Genomic DNA, 7,360 nt, shown 5'->3' on the forward strand with positions numbered 1-7,360 from the left:
GCTCTTTACTAGCCACATTCCTAATGATCTAGGGAACAGGTTTTGGGGAATTTTTTAAAATTTAGGGCTCTACAGTGCAACAGCTTTAAAGGAACAAACACGGAAAGGAAACTGACATCTATCTGAATAAACACATGAGGGTGGAAGGCATAGCAGACAGGCATTTATGCAGCTGTACACTACAAAGACCCCTGGCTTGGTAGGCAGTAGGAAACTAGGAAAACAGCTTATAAAACCTATTATCTTTAGCCCACAAAGGAATGCAAATTTCATTTAAGATTTTTATCTATAATCTTTAGACTACATGAAGACTCTTCCTTCTTTCACGGAATATTATGTCATAAATTAAACCTTTTAAACTTGGCAGAAATGAAAATTTGTCGTGGACCCCTGAACTCTGATCAGCAGAGATGGGGAAGAACAACACAAATGCCAAGTAGGTTCCAAACAGACTTTTTCTTTATCTCCCCGAACAGCTTTTAATCTTTCCCCTCTCACAAGCAGCCTTTTCTAACCCTCTCTAACTCCTTCTTCAACTCTCTCGCTCACCTGACCTGTTTATAGCCTTCTCCCCCAGAATCCTCCCCCCTCCCTCTGGGGCACATCCTGTTTTTCCCAGTCCCCCGAGCTCCTTCCCAACCTGGGGTGCATCCTGTTTTCAGTCCTCTGACCTGATCTCTTCCCCCTCTCCTGGATCCAGTCAGAGTTCTGCCAGGGAGGCAATCCACACAGGCTCAGCAGCTCAGCTTCTTGTAAACAGGGACCACGGGGCTTGGCACATCCGCTCCCTACAAAAATTCATTGAATTTGTTAGGTATTCACCAACATGCAATTTCATAAATGATGGCTATTTCCCATAACATCAAATATGTTGAAAAGTTTCAATCCAATAAATCAACAGATTAGCTACAATTGTTTAAAATAAACATGGTGCTAAATGTGTGTTGTATCTGTCCATCAGGTGAACCCTTGAGACCTCTGTAGACAAGTCATATGTCTCATTATTTTCTTTCCCTTCACATAAGTTCCCAGTCTGATACGTTGAATAGATGTGCAAATCAGCAGAATTTATTTCATAGGGCTAAATTTTTCATTGTTTTCTAATGTATTCCCAAATATTCCTGGAAATTGTGAAATGGTGGAATAGGTCTTTTTTTTTTTTTTTTGTCAGACTATCATGGTCTACTGTGATATCTAACATGTGGTCATTTCTCTATGGTAAATATTGATTTTAATAGATGTTGAGGATGTTTATTTCACATGAAGGTAGCAGCAAATTGTTTTATGTAGCCTAGGCCTTCTCTTGTACTGAAGGATACTGGTTTTTGTAGTGCAGAGGAGCAACAAGGGACTAACTCTTTTATTAATCCCTGTCACATTTTCCATAGTTTCAACTTCAAAATATTGTGAGAAAATCAGATTCATGCGTTTCTTTGATTCATGCTTTTTTCCCATAAAAGGTACAGGTACAAAGCAAATCACCAATTATGTTAAACAAAAACAAAGACCCTTAATTTGTTATTGCTCTCTATCTATGCCTACTTTTAATATCAAGCCTTAGAAATATTTTATACTATAGTTCAAAATGTTAATCTTAGCACATTAATGTTAAGGTCAAGTTAAAAGGCTTAAGTTTAAAATATTAAAGGCAAGTAAAGTTGATTAGATTGGTAATTATTAAAATTTGTCTTACTGGTCAATTGCTGTAAGATAAGCGGTGGTGGTGTGGAGCCCTGGCTTTTGACACTTCCCCAAAACCTGTTCCCCAGATCATTAGGAATGTGGCTAGTAAAGAGCCTTTGTTCTCTTAGGGCAGCTGAAGGTCTTCTGTTCCTCCACCTGACAGCTAGCTAGGCAATTATCTCAGTTGCCCCAGCCAGGCACCCATCTTCCTATGTTTGAGACTGAAAAGAAAATTCAAAGGCTCAAGGCCGAACACTGTGAAAAGACAAAGTCCAGACTTTACGGAGCCCACCCGCCCGCTAAGACTAACAAGACCATGAAGATAAGGGAAAGGAATGCCAGAGCCAGCCGGGGCTGTCAGGATTAGCTCATAAACCATCTGCCAAGAAGGCATCTCCCCCGGCTCACTCAGGGTCACACTGACCAGAGGTGCCCCAGACTCTGATATGCCCCCGGCCTCTGGAATTCCGCCGCTCCGGCTGGCGCACGCGTACTATCTTGCTGCATTGTATGTTCAAATGAGCCAATCACTTGTGGCTGCACCAACTCTCCCCGTCCCCCCCAACCCTGAGGGTCTGGGTCGACTCCTCTGTCTCCTGCGTGAGATACGAGTCCACCCAGAGCTCTGCCATTAAAGTACCTCGTGTGTTTACTACAAGTCGGCTTCTCTGTTTCTGAGGGACTCCCTCATTCCTGTGACCTGCGGACCCAAGGGAGTTCCCTCACGAGGTGGTCCTATAGTGGCACATGCCTTTAATCCTAGCACTTGGGTGGCAGAGGCAGGTGAATTTCTGAGTTCAAGGCTAGCCTGATCTACAAAGTGAGTTCCAGGACAGTCAGAGCTATAAAGAGAAACCCTGTCTCAAAAACAAAAACAAAACAAAACAAAAAAAGATATACTATCCATATGCATTTATTTTTATTTATGTTTCTTAACAGTGAGTGAGTCAGTCAACAAAGCTCATAGCTTTAAATAACATTACCCAGATAATTCAGTAGACTCTCAAGCAATGCAGTGGCAAATCTCAGTTTAGTCTCCTGCAAGGTAGCTGTAGCTAAATGACGTATATATTTTTATTAATGCCAGTTGTTTACATCTCAAATGATCTCCCATTTCCTGTTTACCCCTCCACAACCACCCCATCCAACATACGGTCTCTCCCCCTCCCCTTTGCCTCTATAAGGGTGCCCCTTACCCATCCACCCTTTCCTGCCCCTATGCTGGGACATCAAACCTCTGCAGGACCAAGGGTATCCTTTCCCACTGATGTCACACAAGGCCATCCATTACTATGTATGTAGCTTGAGCCATAGATTCCTCCCTGTACACTCCTTGGTTGGTGGTCTAGTCCCTGGGAGCATTGGGTGGTCTGGCCAGCCTACATTGTTCTTCCTATGGCACTGCAATCCCCCTCTGCTCCTCCAGTCCTTCTGCCAGCTCCCCCATCAGGTTCTCTGAGCTCAGTCAGATGGTTGGCTCCAAGGATCCACATCTTCCTTGGTCAGTTGCTGGCAGAACCTCCCAAGGAGCAGCCACACCAGATTCCTGTCAGCAAACACCTCTTTGCAACAGCAACTCTGTCAGGGTTTGGTGTCTGCAGACAGGATGGATCCCCAGGTAGGGCAGTCCCTGAATAGCACTTCCTTCAGTCTCTTCTCCATTTTCTGTTCCTATCTTTCCTTTGGACAGGAACATTTCTGGGTTTAAAACTTTGAACTGGGTTGGTGGGGCCCATCCCTCTACTGGGGGCCATGCTTATCTACTGGAGGTGGTCCCTCCGGGTTCTATCTCTCCTTAGATGCGCATTTTGGCTAAAGTCATCCCTTTTGGGTCCTGAGAGTCTCTTAGCTTGCTTGGAGTCTGGGAGCCTTGAGTGGCTATCCCCAATTCCTCACTCCTTACTGCTACATATTTTTATTTGATTTCCTGACCTTCTGCCCCCCTCTCCTGTCCCCTCCAGTTCCTGATACCATCCCACCTTATTTCCTCCCCCTCCTCTCTCCCTCCCAGGCCCTTCCTCCCTTTACCTCCCATGATCATTCTGTTTCCCCCTCAATGCAGGACTGAAGCATCCACACTCTGGTCTTCCATATTTCTAAACTCTATAGGGTCTATGGGTTGTATCATGAGCATTGTGAGCTTTTGGGCTAATATCAACTTATCAGTGAGTTCATATCAAGTGTGTTTTTTGTGTCTGGGTTGCATCCCTCATGATGATATTTTCTAGTTCCATCTATTTGCCTATGAATTTCATGAAGTCATTGTTTATAATAGCTAAATAGTATTCCATTGTGTCTATGTACGGCATTTTCTGTATCCATTCTTTTGTTGAGGGACATGTATATATTTTTCTTTTTTTTCTTTTTCCAGTTTCTGACTATTTTAAATAAGGCTGCTATAAACAAAGTACATTGGGAAGAGAAAGAAATTAGGAAAACAAAACCCTTCACAATAGTCACAAATAATATAAAATATCTTGGTATAACTCTAACTAAGCAAGTGAAAGATCCGTATGACAAGAATTTCATCTCTGAAGAAAGAAGTCAAAGAAGCCCTCAGAAGATGGAAAGAAAGATCACCTATGCTCATGGATTTGCAGGATTGATACAGTAAAAATGGCCATTGTACCAAAAGCAATCTATAGGCTCACTGCAATCCCCATCAAAATTCCAACTCAATTCTTCATAGAGTCAGAAAGAGCAATTTTCAAATTCATGTGAAATAAAAAAAAAAAACACAGGATAGCGAAAACAATTCTCAACAGTAAAAGAACTTCTGGGGAAATCACCATCCCTGACATCAAACTTTACTATATAGCAATAGTGATAAAAACTGCATGGTATTAGTACAGAGTCAGACAGGTAGATCAATAGACTAGAATTGAACAGCCAAAAATGAACCACACACCATAGTCACTTGGTCTTTGACAAAGAAGCTACAACAATCCAGTGGGAAAAAGGAGCATTTTCAACAAATGGTGCTGGTTCAACTGGTTTTCAGCATGTAGAAAAATATAAATTGATCCATTCTTATCTCCTTGTACAAAACTCAAGTCCAAGTGGATCACTGACCTCCACATAAAACCTGATACACTGAATCTAATAGAAGAAAAATTGGGGAAGAGCCTCGAACACATGGGCACAAGGGAAATTTTCCTGAATAGAACACCAATAACTTTTGCTCTAAGATCAACAGTCAACAAATGGGATCTTATAACATTGGAAAGCTTCTGTAAAGCAAAGGACATTGTCAATAGGACAAAAGAGCAACCTACAGACTAGGAAAATACCTATCTACCCCATATCCCATAGAGGGCTAATATTCAAAATATACAAAGAACTCAAGAAGTTGGATTCCAGAGAAGCAACTAGCCCTATTAAAAATGGTCAGGGACTAAACCATCAACGAAGGAGTACAGATGGCTCCAGCTGCATAAGTAGCAGAGGATGGCCTTGTCAGGCATCCATAGGAGAAAAGGCCCTTGTTCCTCTGAAGGCTCAATAGATGCCCCAGTGTAGTAGAATAGAAGGCAGGGGGGGTGGAAGTTGGTGGGTAGGTGGAGGAACACCCTCATAGAAGCAAGATGAGGGAGGATGGGGCAGGGAGTTTCCAGGAGGGGGGAACTGAGAAAGAGGTTAACATTTGAAATGTAAATAAAGAAACTATCCAATTTAAAAAATGGAGTACAGAGCTAAGCAGAATTTTCAACTGAGGAATCTTGAATGATTAAGAAGCACTAAAGAAATGTTCCAAATCCTTAGGCATTAGAGAAATGCAAATCAAATTGACCCTTAGATTCTACCTCACACCAATCAGAATGGCTAAGATAAAAAATGCAGATGGCAGCAGATTTTGGCAAGGATATGAAGAAAGAGGAACACTCCTCTGTTGCTGGTGGGATTGCAAGCTGGTCAAACCACTTTGGAAATGAATCTGGTGTTTCCAGAGAAAACTAGAAATAGTTCTACCTAAAGACCCAGCTATACTACTCCTGGCATATACCCAAAAGATGCTCCAACATATAACAAGGGTACATGCCTCACCATGTGTAACTGATTCTTTAGCTGCTCTCTGTTTTTGAGAGAGAAACAAGCATGAAGAGGACTGTTTGCACAATAAATATCAATACTGTAGTCTTAATTCAGCCTCTTTGAAGAAACATTCTAATTGTTTTTTATATTATTTGTAATGCTTTTATTTTTCTATATTTGACATATTAACCATGTATTTGATGTACAAAGTGTAAAGATGCCTTCCCATGGTTGCTTCTATTTTTTACAAATATTTTACTTTCTGAGTGCCTCTTGACTTTGTCAGTGTGCTTATATTTTAAAGTCACTGAAGAAAACACTCTGTACTTTCTGTTTTACCTAATTTTGATTAAAAATACATGGTCAACATTCTAGAAATGTACATATAAGGCTAATTTGTTTAAATATTTTTCATTAGAAAAGGCATGGTTTTTTTTGCCCTCATTAACCTTCATTTCTTACTATCTTTAAATCTGAAATTACACTACAGATCAGTGTCCAGATTGTGACTTCAAGCTTTTCATAAAGACTTATAGGCAGTAGAAGAGCCCAAGAGTACAGTCATTTGGTAGTCAGGTTCAATGTCAATTACTACCAAGACCCTCTTCTTTTTTAAAGGAATGTAATTTTTTATAGACCTATATACATGTGAAGGAAATAGAGCTGCTAAGTTCACAGTTACAGTTAGCAAAAAGTTATGATGTATAATTTTTCAGTAGGGTGGCTATAGATAAATAACATACATAATATTTCAAGAAGCAACAAAAAAAGCTTTGGGTTGTTTTAATGATAAAAAATGTATGTGGAGAAAATGCATTCAGTCTCATCTAATTTGTACAACTTTTAACTGCATAAAAACATCAAGTGGTGTGTCTTTGATATCCATAAAACAGATGTTTTCAAAATTTTAAATAAACATTGAAAAATAATTTAAAAATAAAATTACATAGAGACAATGAAACACTAACATAGGACCAATATTTTGTGTTCAAAGTAAACTTTCACAAAAGGAAGAAGTAATGATTGGATATTTTGATTTCAAGAGTGTTTATGTATGTGTATCTGCATGTTCATGTGTGTGTGTTATGTGTGTGTGTGAATGTATATGTTTATAGGTGTATTTGTATGAGTATGTGTATATGTGTATATATAAATATATGTGTCTACTTGTGTGTATCTGTACATATGTGTCTACATATGCGTATCTGTGTATACGTGTGTTTATGTTTAGTTACTATCTTTTTCTACTTTCTTTCTCATCCAACAACTCGCAGAGTACAGCGATATATTTTTTAATAAGACTTAAAATCTTCAGAAAACAGCATACTTGCCTGAAGTGTTACTATGCCAATAAAACACTCAAAGCCTCAGAGTATGACAAAAGTAATTAAAATTTGAAATTGTGAAACAAATTTAGAACTAATATCTCATTTACCCTAAAGCCAATACCAATTTGTTGATAAACTGGTTCATTATTTCACTATACAAAATTGGCTTTCAAAAACTAAATTACCAAAATCAATGATTTATTCGTTATATGAATGTTTCATTGCAAATGTTATCATGTAATAAGTAAATCTACTCATGATAAGAAAGTAATTGAAAATTGGAGACAAGCAAGGAGAAAGTCCAGGTTTTCATGATA

Source organism: Mus pahari, chromosome 7 (genome assembly GCF_900095145.1).
Source record: "Mus pahari chromosome 7, PAHARI_EIJ_v1.1, whole genome shotgun sequence".
NCBI lineage: Eukaryota > Metazoa > Chordata > Mammalia > Rodentia > Muridae > Mus > Mus pahari.